The sequence below is a fragment of the Mustelus asterias genome, chromosome 21 (genome assembly GCF_964213995.1).
Source record: "Mustelus asterias chromosome 21, sMusAst1.hap1.1, whole genome shotgun sequence".
Classification (NCBI taxonomy): domain Eukaryota; kingdom Metazoa; phylum Chordata; class Chondrichthyes; order Carcharhiniformes; family Triakidae; genus Mustelus; species Mustelus asterias.
This window is the reverse complement of record NC_135821.1, coordinates 97,467-110,067: the sequence shown is the minus strand read 5'-3', so window position 1 is coordinate 110,067 and position 12,601 is coordinate 97,467.

The following is a 12,601-nucleotide window of genomic DNA, read 5'->3' as shown; positions in this document are numbered from 1 at the left end:
GTGAGGTCCTTAATTATGCTGGCTGCTTTTCCGAGGCAGTGGGAAGTGTAGAGAGCGTCAATGGATGGGAGAATAAGTTTAAGTTTATTTATTAGTGTCACGAGTAGGCTTACATTAACACTGCAATGAAGTTACTGTGAAAATCCCCTAGTCGCCACACTCCGGCACTTGTTCGGGTACACTGAGGGAGAATTTAGCATGGCCAATGCACCTAACTAGGACGTCTTTCGGACTGTGGGAGGAAACCGGAGCACCCGGAGGAAACCCACGCAGACATGGGGAGAATGTGAAAACTCCGCACAGACAGTGACCCGAGGCCGGGAATCGAATCCGGGTCCCTGGCCATGTGAGGCAGCAGTGCTAACCACTGTGCCACCGTGCTGCCCTAAGTTGTTTCAAGAAGGAAATAGTTATATTTCTGATTTTAAAAATAGGATAAAGTATGGGGAACAGTTGGGGAGGTGGATTGGAGACCAGGGAGAGATCAGCCATAATCTGATTGAATGGCGGAGGAGGCTCGAAGGGCTGAATTGATATTATATTTATTATTAGTGTCACGAGTAGGCTTACATTAACACTGCAATGAAGTTACTGTGAAAATCCCCTAGTCGCCACACTCCAGCACCTGTTTGGGTACACTAAGGGAGAATTTAGCACGGCCAATGCACCTAACCAGCACGTCTTTCGGAGTATTTTTTAAAATTTATTTATCACAAGTAAGACTTACTGCAATGAAGTTACTGTGAAATTCCCCTAGTGTGGGAGGAAACCGGAGCACCCGGAGGAAACCCATGCAGACACGGGGGAGAACGTGCAGACTCCACACAGACAGTGACCCAAGCCGGGATTTGCCTACTTCTGCTCCTAATTCCAATTACAGCCCAAAATGATGGAAAAAATCAAAGCCTTTGCCTGTGCAGACCCAGTCGGATATCTGCTGGTCGAACGTTACCCCTTCAATAGGGTCAGGCAGCACAGTAGCACTGACTGATAGTGTACATACGCTTTACATTATTGGAAATATTTACTTCAGTGGCTCACTCAGCCTGAATAGCCGCAGGCATTTCCTGTTAACTTTAGCCAAGTCATTCCAAGTGTCCAAGAATATATTTCCCAAGGTCGGGGCTTTGCCCCGAAAGCAATATGCACATCTCTCTTTTTTCAAAACTGAAATCCTCTAGGGACTGATTCTAAAGTCACAGGGAAAGAATGGAAGTGTCTGTCTTTCCCCGTGCTCAGGAACCTAGCTGGAACTCTTCCCTGTAATAGCCTCTGAGTTTCTCAGATACATGTTGCACAGCACGTTTTAAGTTGATGTTAAGTATTTCCTCCTCTCCTTGTCCTGAATGCAGCTGTTGCGACAGGGTGGATTTTTCTGTTATCCACTATAATGGGACATTGAATATAAGCATACTGTCTGCCCCTGATTCTTTTTTTTTACAATGTTCTTGGCATGTGGGCATCGCTGGCAGAGCCAACATTTATTTCCCATCTCTAATTGCCCTTGAGAAGGTGGTGGTGAGCCTTGCACCACTGCGGTCCGTGTGGTGTAGGAACCCGCTATATTCGCATCTCCCTCCTGCAGACGGCACAAAGAAGGGTGACTTGTGAGGACGATGCAGGGATGCTTCGGTGTGATTTGTGTGTGATACTGGGATGCACGGTGGCACAGTGGGTTAGCACTGCTCCCTCACAGCCCCAGGGACCCGGGTTCAATTCCGGCCTCGGGTCACTGTCTGCGCAGAGTTTGCACGTTCTCCCCGAGTCTACGAGGGTTTCCTCCCACACTCCAAAGATGTTAGGCGGTTAGGTGAATTGACCATGCTAAATTGCCCCTTAGTGTCCCAAGATGTGCAGGGTTAGGTGGATTGGCCATGCTAAATTGCCCCTTAGTGTCCCAAGATGTGCAGGTTAGGTGGATTGGTCATGCTAAATTGTCCCTTAATGTCCCAAGATGTGCAGGTTAGGTGGATTGGCCATGCTAAATTGCCCCTTTGTGTCCAAAGATGTGCAGGTTAGGTGGATTGGCCATGGTAAATTGCCCCTGAGTGTCCAAAGATAGGTTAGGTGGATTGGCCATGCTAAGTTGCCCCTTAGTGTCCAAAGATTTGCAGGTTTAGTGGATTGGCCATGCTAAATTGCCCCTTAGTGTCAGGGGGATTATCAGGGTAAATACATGGGATTAGGGGGGATAGGGACAGGGTGTGATTGTTGTCAGTGCAGGCCCGATGGGCTGAATGGCCTACTGTAGGGATTCTATTATTTGGACAGGTTGAACGAGCAGATGTATGGCAGGTGCAGTATAAGGTGGATAAATGTGAGGATATCCACTTTGGTAGCAAAAACAGGAGGGCAGATTATTATCTGAATGGCTATAGATTGAGAGAGGGGAATGTGCAATGAGAGCTGGGTGCCCTTGTGCACCAGTCACTGAAGGTAAGCGCGCAGGTGCAGCAGGTGGTAAAGAAGGCAAATGGTATGTTGACCTTCATAGAGAGAGGATTCGAGTACAGGAGCAGGGATGTCTTGCTGCAATTATACAGGGCCTTGGTGAGACCACACCTGGAATATTGTGTGCAGCTTTGGTCTCCTTATCGGAGGAAGGATGTTCTTGCTTTAGAGGGGGTGCAGAGAAGGTTTACCACTCTGATTCCTAGTATGGAGAGAGATTGAGTCAGTTGGGATTGTATTCACTGGTTTTTAGAAGAATGAGGGGGGATCTCATAGAAACCTATAAAATAGTAACAGGACCAGACAGGGTGGATGCATCAAGGACAATGGAGGGTCCAGAACAAAAGGTCACGGTCTAACTACATGTGGTAAGCCATTTCGGAGTGAGTTGAGGAGAAATTTCTTCACCCAGAGAGTGGTGAATGTGTGGAATTCACTACCACAGAAAGTAGTTGAGGCCAAAACATTGTTTTCAATAAGGAGTTAGATATAGCTCTTGGGCTAAAGGGATCAAAGGATGGGGCAGCACGGTGCCAGAGTGGTCAGCACTGCTGCCTCACAGCACCAGGGACCTGGGTTCAATTCCCGGTTTGGGTGACTCTCTGTGTGGAGTTTGCACATTCTCCCCGTGTCTGTGTGGGTTTCTCCCGGGTGCTCCGGTTTCCTCCCACAGTTCAAAGATGTGCTGGTTAGGTGCGTTGGCCGTGCTAAATTTTCCCTCAGTGTGATCCGAACAGGCACCGGAGTGTGGCAACTAGGGGATTTTCACAGTAACTTCATTGCAGTGTGAATGTTAGCCTAGTTGTGACTAATAAATAAACTTTACTTTTTTTTTCTTCGGGTGTTCCGGTTTCCTCCCACAGTCCAAAGATGTGCCGGTTTGGTGCATTGGCATGCTAAATTGCCCCTTAGTATCCCGGGATGTATAGGTTAGAGGGATTAACGGGGTAAATATGTGGGGTTACGGGGTTAGGGCCTGGGTGGGATTGTTGCCGGTGCAGGCTCGATGGGCCAAATGGCCTCCTTCTGCACTGTAGGGATTCTATGATTTCAATGATATGGGGGAAAGGCAGGTCAGGCTATTAGAACATAGAACATAGAACAGTACAGCACAGAACAGGCCCTTCGGCCCACGATGTTGTGCCGACCTTCATCTGAAACCAAGATCAAGCTATCCCACTCCCTACCATCCTGGTGTGCTCCATGTGCCTATCCAATAACCGCTTAAATGTTCCTAAAGTGTCTGACTCCACTATCACTGCAGGCAGTCCATTCCACACCCCAACCACTCTCTGCGTGAAGAACCTACCTCTGATATCCTTCCTATATCTCCCACCATGAACCCTATAGTTATGCCCCCTCGTAATAGCTCCATCCACCCGAGGAAATAGTCTTTGAACGTTCACTCGATCTATCCCCTTCATCATTTTATAAACCTCTATTAAGTCTCCCCTCAATCTCCTCCGCTCCAGAGAGAACAGCCCCAGCTCCCTCAACCTTTCCTCATAAGACCGACACTCCAAACCAGGCAGCATCCTGGTAAATCTCCTCTGCACTCTTTCCAGCGCTTCCACATCCTTCTTATATTGAGGTGACCAGAACTGCACGCAATATTCCAAATGCGGTCTCACCAAGGTCCTGTACAGTTGCAGCATATTGAGTTGGATGATCAGCCATGATCATAATGAATGGCGGAGCAGGCTCGAAGGGCCGAATGGCCTCCTCCTGCTTTTATTTTCTAAGTTTGTCCAGCTTCCCCTTAAGTGCATCTTTAACATTTGCTTCAACCACATCCTGTGGTAGCGAGTTCCTCTTTCTCACCACTCTTTGCGTAGGGAAGCTTCCTCCCAATTCCCTCTAGGATTTCTTGGTGACTATCTTACACTAATGACCTAGATCAGGTCATCCCTCAGCCTTCATTTCTCAAGGGAAAGAGAGAAGTAGCCTGTCTCTCCTTAAAGTCAATCCTTTCCTGAAATGTATACCCACACATTCCTGGGATCATCCTTGTAAATATTTTCTGCACGAACATTTTTTTATAATCTGGAGATGAGTACTGTTTGCTGTACAAGGGTGGAATTTGATCTGTTGTGTTAACATTGGTGTGCGCTGCTGGGGCATGAACCTGTCTTGCTGAGGTTAAGGATGGCAGATTTCCTACCCTAAAGGGCATCAGTGAACCAGATGGGTTTTCTTGACAATGGCTTTATGGTCATCAGTAGATTCTTAATTCCAGACATTTTTAATTGGATTTAAATTCTACCATCTGCCGCGGCGGGATTCGAACCCGGGTCCCCAGAGCATTAGCTGAGTTTCTGGATTAATAGTCGAGCGATTAAAAACACTAGGCCACTGATGCACTATCAATCAAGCAAAGACTAGTTTGTATGCTACTGGGGTGGACAGCCCACCTGGGGGAAGCAGCGGTGGCAGTGTCTCTGGAGCTGAGCCTGGCCCAGTAGTGCAAAAGGGTAAGGAAAGGAGGGTAGTGCTAATTGGGGACTCGACGGTGAGGGGGTCAGATAGGCGTTTTTGCGGACACAGACGGGACTCTCGGATGGTGGTTTGCCTCCCTGGTGCAGGGGTCCAGGATGTCTCTGGTCGAGTCCCAGAAATCCTGAAGGGGGAGGGAGAGGAGCCGAAGGTCGTGATGCATATAGGTACTGCTGACATAGGTAGGAAGAGGGAAGGGGTCATGAAAAGAGAATATAGGGAGTTAGGTAGACAGCTGAGAAAGAGGAATGCAAAGGTAGTAATCTCGGGATTGCTGCCTGTGCCGCGGGAGAGTGAGAACATGAATCGGTGGAGAATGAATGCGTGGCTGAGGGACTGGAGCAAGGGACAAGGATTTGGGTACTTGGATCATTGGGACCTCTTTAGGGGCAGGTGTGACCTGTTTAAAAAAGACGGGTGGCACTTGAATCCCAGGGGGACCAATATCCTGGCGGGAAGGTTGGCTAAGGCTACTGGAGAGACTTTAAACTAGAAAGGTTGGGGGGAGGGAATCAAAATGAGGGGACTGAGAGCGAGGAGGTTAGCTCGCAAATAGATAAGGAATGTAAACAGGGTAAGAGGGAGGTTAGACGAGTGATGGAGAAGGGAAGTGCTCAGGCTGAAGGTCTGAGATGTGTCTATTTTAATGCCAGGAGTGTAGTGAATAAAGTGGATGAGCTTAGAGCGTGGATTGCTGCTTCGAATTGTGATGTGGTGGCCATTACGGAGACTTGGATGTCTCAGGGACAGGACTGGGTGCTTCAGGTGCCGGGTTTTAGATGTTTCAGGAAGGACAGGGAGGGAGGCAAGAGAGGGGGGGGAGTGGCACTGTTGATCAGGGATAGTGTCACGGCTGTAGAGAAGGTGGACGCCGTGGAGGGATTGACTACGGAGTCTCTGTGGGTGGAGGTTAGGAACAGGAAGGGGTCGGTAACGTTGCTGGGTGTTTTCTATAGGCCGCCCAATAGTAACAGAGATGTTGAGGAGCAGATGGGGAAACAGATCCTGGAGAGATGTAGGAATAACAGAGTTGTCGTGATGGGAGATTTTAATTTCCCAAACATAGATTGGAATATCCCTAGGGCTAGGGGTTTGGATGGAGAGGAGTTTGTTAGGTGTGTCCAGGAGAGTTTCCTGACACAGTATGTGGATAAGCCTACTAGAGGAGAGGCTGTACTTGATCTGGTGCTGGCTAATGAACCTGGACAGGTGGAGGATCTCTCGGTGGGTGAGCATCTTGGGGATAGCGATCATAATTCTATCTCCTTCACGATAGCATTGGAAAGAGATAGGATCAGGCAGGCTAGGAAAGTGTTTCTCTGGAGTAAAGGGAAATACAGTGTCATCAGGGAGGAAATTAGACGGGTAAATTGGAAGGAGGCATTCTTGGGGAAAAGTACCGAAGGAAAGTGGAGGATTTTCAAGGAATGTTTGTCTGGAGCTCTGCATGACAACGTTCCGATGAGACAGGGGGGTGTTGGTAGGGTACGGGAACCATGGTGCACGAAGGTTGTGATGAACCTGGTGAATAAGAAAAGAGAGGCGTACAGAAGGTTCAGAGAGCTAGGAGGTGTTAAGGATTTAGAGGAGTATACGGGATGTAGGAAGGAGCTTAAGAAGGAAATTAGGAGAGCGAGAAGGGGTCATGAGAAGGCCTTGGCGGGTAAGATTAAGGAGAATCCCAAGGCTTTCTACAAATATGTCAAGAGTAAAAGGATGAGATGTGAAGGCATAGGACCCTTAAAAGGTGAAGGGGGAAAAGTTTGTGCGGAACCGTTAGAAATGGCGGAGCTGCTTAATGAATACTTTACCTCGGTATTCATGGTGGAAAGGGATCTGGGTGGTTGTACTGCTGGTTTGCGGTGGACAGAAAGGATCGAGCATGTGGACATAAAGAAAGAGGATGTGTTGGAACTATTGAATGGCATCAAGGTTGGTAAGTCGCCGGGACCGGATGGGATGTACCCCAGGTTACTGTGGGAGGCGAGGGAGGAGATTGCGGAGCCTTTGGCGATGATCTTTGCATCGTCGATGGAGACGGGAGAGGTTCCGGAGGATTGGAGGATTGCCGATGTGGTCCCTATATTCAAGAAAGGGAACAGGGACAGCCCGGGAAATTACCGACCGGTGAGTCTAACCTCAGTGGTTGGTAAGTTGATGGAGAGGATCCTGAGAGACAGGATTTATGATCATCTAGAGAAGTTTAGTATGATCAAAAGTAGTCAGCACGGCTTTGTCAAGGGCAGGTCATGCCTTACGAGCCTGGTTGAGTTCTTTGAAAATGTGACCAAACACATTGACGAAGGAAGAGCGGTGGATGTGGTCTATATGGACTTCAGCAAGGCGTTCGATAAGGTCCCCCATGCAAGACTTCTTGAGAAAGTGAGAGGGCATGGGATCCAAGGGGCTGTTGCCTTGTGGATCCAGAACTGGCTTGCCTGCAGAAGGCAGAGAGTGGCTGTGGAGGGGTCTTTCTCTGCATGGAGGTCAGTGACCAGTGGAGTGCCCCAGGGATCTGTTCTGGGACCCTTGCTGTTTGTCATTTTCATAAATGACCTGGATGAGGAAGTGGAGGGATGGGTTGGTAAGTTTGCTGACGACACCAAGGTAGGTGGTGTTGTGGATAGTTTGGAGGGATGTCAGAAGTTGCAGCGAGACATAGATAGAATGCAAGACTGGGCGGAGAAGTGGCAGATGGACTTCAACCCGGATAAGTGTGTAGTGATCCATTTTGGCAGATCCAATGGGATGAAGCAGCAGTATAATATGAAGGGTACCAGTCTTAGCAGTGTAGAGGATCAGAAGGACCTTGGGGTCCGGGTCCATAGGACTCTTAAATCGGCCTCGCAGGTGGAGGATGCGGTCAAGAAGGCGTACGGCGTACTAGCCTTCATTAATCGAGGGATTGAGTTTAGGAGTCGGGAGATAATGCTGCAGCTTTATAGGACCCTGGTTAGACCCCACTTGGAGTACTGCGCGCAGTTCTGGTCACCTCATTACAGGAAAGATGTTGAAGCCATTGAAAGGGTGCAGAGGAGATTTACAAGGATGTTGCCTGGATTGGGGGGCATGCCTTATGAGGATAGGTTGAGGGAGCTTGGTCTCTTCTCCCTGGAGAGACGAAGGATGAGAGGTGACCTGATAGAGGTTTACAAGATGTTGAGAGGTCTGGATAGGGTAGACTCTCAGAGGCTATTTCCAAGGGCTGAAATGGTTGCTACGAGAGGACACAGGTTTAAGGTGCTGGGGGGTAGGTACAGAGGAGATGTCAGGGGTAAGTTTTTCACTCAGAGGGTGGTGGGTGAGTGGAATCGGCTGACGTCGGTGGTGGTGGAGGCAAACTCGTTGGGGTCTTTTAAGAGACTTCTGGATGAGTACATGGGATTTAATGGGATTGAGGGCTATAGATAGGCCTAGAGGTGGGGATGTGATCGGCGCAACTTGTGGGCCGAAGGGCCTGTTTGTGCTGTGGCTTTCTATGTTCTATGTTCTAACAAATAGGCTTTTATTAGGAAAAGACTTGGAGCACACCCATGCCGATGAACTGGTCCAGAGACTGAGGCAGGGGGTGGGGAGCAGTCACCTTTATACCTGGACCAGTGGGGGAGGAGTCCCGGGCAGGGCCGGCAGGGGCATGTCCAGGCATGTCACACACACAGGCAATAAGCTAACAGTGGTTTACCACAGCCACCGCCTCCCCTTCATCTACTGTAAATATGTACATAGTTCAGTAATTTTAATAATGTTAACTTCAACAGGACAGGTTCAGACCCGAGCAGCCCACATCAATGCTAGCACATGGGTCCCTGGCGCTGTGAGGCAGCAGTGCTAACCACTGTGCCACCATGGGGCACCCCCTCGTGCCAATATAACTCTTGAAGCTAAAGGGGTGAAAGGATATGGGGGGTTGGGATCAGGATATTGAATTTGATGACCAGCCATGATGGCAATGAATGGTGGAGCAGGATTGAAGGGCTGAATGGCCTCCTCCTGCTTCTATTCAATGACACAAACCCTATTTTATCTCACAAATAAACCTTACCTTGAGAAATCGAGAACGTAAGAAGCTCAGGTTTGCTTTGAAAATAACAGCTGAACTAAAAGGAATGAGAGCGACCCTGAAAATGCCGCAGTCAGCTAATAATCTCCTCAAGGGGGGAAAAAAATCAGCATCTCGAATCTTCCCTCCGAACCTCTCCTCTTTATACTTCGATTTCATCCTTGTCAATGTTCCCTGCATCCTCACTGAGATGTGTGTGCCCCTTGGGGAATCCTAGAATCCCTACAGTGCAGAAGGAGGCCATTCTGCCCATCGAGTCTGCCCCAACAACAATCCCTCCCATGCCTTATCCCCATATGACCCACATATTTATCCTAGCTAGACCCCCTGACACTAATGGCAATTTAGCATGGCCAATCAACCTAACCTGCCCGTCTTTGGACTGTGGGAGGAAACCGGAGCACCCGGAGGAAACTCACGTGGACACGGGGAGAACGTGCAAACTCCACACAGAAAATGAGAAAAGAAAACGTTTATTTATTAGTGTCACAAGTAGGCTTACATTAACACTGCAATGAGGTTACTGTGAAATTCCCCTAGTCGCCACACTCCGACGCCTGTTCGGGTACACTGAGGGAGAATTTAGCACAGCCAATGCACCCTAACCAGCACGTCTTTCGGACTGTGGGAGGAAACCGGAGCACCCGGATGAAACCCACGCAGACTGCGGAATTCCCCTAGTCGCCACAGTCCTGCCACCTGTTCGGGTCAACGCACCCTAACCAGCCACAGACTGTGACCCAAGCCGGGGATCAAACCCGGCTCCCTGGCGCTGTGTGCCAGACCTAGAATTGTCCGCAGTGCTGCAACTGAGATTGGACCAGCGGATGATAAACTCTGCAAATGTCACCCATCCGAATGCAGGTTGCAACGAGAGAGATACCAAGGGATGTTGCAGAGACTCTGATTGCGACTAAACGGCCAGTGAGCCTTGAGAAAGCATGTGGCAGATGGGGGAGCTCGGTGCCGACAGCAGGAAAAAATAATGAGCGAGGCGCTTGGGGAAATGGACTTGAAGGTAAAGTGCACATTGTGGGTGAGAACAATGCAAGCATAAAAGAGGCGGAAGTTGGGACAGCTGTGATCTGAAGCTGCAGGTGGTTAAGGGTTTCAATCCTCTGAATGACGGCTCAAACACAACCAGCCAAATAATGGGGCAGTTCTGTGATCAGAATCATTAAAATGTCGCATAGAAACATCCAAACTAGAAGCAGGAGGCCATTTGGCCCTTCGCGCCTGCTCCGCCATTCATTTTGATCATGGCTGATCATCAAATTCAATATCCTGACCCCCCCCTTCCCCCCATTTCCCTTGATCCCTTTAGCCCCAAGAGCTGAATAGAATCATAGAATCCCGACAGTGCAGAAGGAGACCACTCGGCCCATCAACTCTGCACAATCCCACCCAGGCCCTATCCCCAACACCCTATGTATTTACCCTGCTAGTTCTCCCTAACTCTAAAATTAAGGTTAAAGTTTATTTATTAGTCAGAAGTAAGGCTTTCATTAACACTGCAATGAAGTGTCTGTGAAATTCCCCAAGTCAATTTAGCATGGCCAATCAACTTAACCCGCACATCTTTGGAGTGTGGGAGGAAACCGGAGCACGCGGAGGAAACCCACGCAGACACAAGGAGAATGGGCAAAATCCATACAGACAGTGACCTGAGGCCAGAATTGAACCCGGGTCCCTGGCGCTGTGAGACAGCAGCGCTAACCACTGTGCCACCCTATTTCTTCTTGAATTTCCTTTTGAAATCACACGTTTTGGTCTCAACTGCTTTCTGTGGTAGCGAATTCCACACATTCACCGCTCTCTGGGTGAAGAAATTTCTCCTCACCTCAGTCCCTAAAAGGTTTATCCCTTATCCTCAAACTATGACCCCTAGTTCTGGACTCCCCCACCATTGGGAACATTCTTTCTGAATCTACCGTCTAACCCTGTTAGAATTTTATAAGTTTCTATGAGATCCCCTCTCGCTCTTTTAAACTCCAATGAATACAATCCTAACCAACGTAATCTCTCCTCATACGACAGACTGCAACAGTAGTTACATCGCAAAGGTGACCATTCAGCCTATTGTTTCTGTGCTAGCTCTCCAATTGGGCAATTCCTCCAGTTCTGTTGCCCCCGCCTTCTCCCTGTAACCTTTCTCATTCTTCCTTGTCAAGTAATTCTCTAATTCTCTTTTGATTGCCTCAATTGAACCTGCGTGAATGATTTTCCTCAGGTCATTTTGGCTTCCTTTGCCAATTACTTTAGACTGCATCTTGATGTATTTGCTCCTGCACAGGTTCCTTGCAGATCCAGCTCCCTGCTGCTGCCTCTCTCAATTGCCTCCAAGTGAGTGGAGGCCTCTGAGCCTGGGTCCCGTTCATCCCAGAGTATTTTAGAGTCAATGAATAACTTTTAAAGTGTAGTCACTGTTGTGATGTAGGAAACATCACACCGATGTATCACAGCTTGGTATCGCTCCCGCTCTGACCAAGACCACAATAAACTTCGAAGGGTTGTGAATGTAGCCCAATCCGTCACGCAAACCAGCTTCCCATCCATTGACTCCGTCTACATTTCCCGCTGCCTCAGAAAAGCAGCCAGCATAATCAAGGATCACATGCTCCTTGGACATACTGTCTTCCACCTTCTTCAGTCGAGAAAAAGATACTAAAGTCTGAGGTCACGTATCAACCGACTCAAGAACAACTTCTTCCCTGCTGCCATCAGACTTTTGAATGGGCCGACCTTATATCAAGTTGATCTTTCTCTACACCCTAGCTATGACTGTGACACTACATTCTGCACCCTCTCCTTTCCTTCTCTATGAACAGCATACTTTGTATAGCACGCAAGAAACAATACTTTTCACTGTATACCAATTGATTTGACAATAAATAATAAATCAAATCAAATCAAATCAAGAACAGCTTCTTCCCTGCTGCCATCAGACTTTTGAATGGATCTCCCTCGCATTAAGTTGATTTTTTCCTCCACTCGAGCTGTGACTGTGACACTACATTTTTTTTATTCATTCGTGGGACATGGACGTTGCTGGCTGGCCAGCATTTATTGTAAGGAGTCTAACAACACCAGGTTAAAGTCCAACAGGTTTATTTGGTAGCAGACGCCACTAGCTAGTATGTTTGCTAGTGGTGTTTGCTACCAAATAAACCTGTTCGACTTTAACCTGGTGTTGCTAGATTTGTTACTGTGTTTACCCCAGTCCAACGCCGGCATCTCCACATCATCAGCATTCATTGCCCATCCCTAATTGCCCCTTGAGAAGGTGGTGGTGAGCTGCCTTCTTGAATCGCTGCAGCCCATGTTCTGTGGGTTGACCCACAATGCTGTTAGGGAGGGAATTCCAGGATTTTGACCCAGCGACTGCGACGGAACGGCCGATATATTTCCAAGTCAGGATGGTGAGTGGCTTGGAGGTGACTTTGCAGGTGATGGTGTTCCCATGTATCTGCTGCCCTTGTCCTTAGAGGTGGAAGTTGTCATGGGTTTGCAAGGTGCTGCCTAAGGATCTTTAGTGAATTGCTGCCGTGCGTCTTGTAGATAGTACACACTGCTGCTACTGAGCGTCGGTGGTGGAGG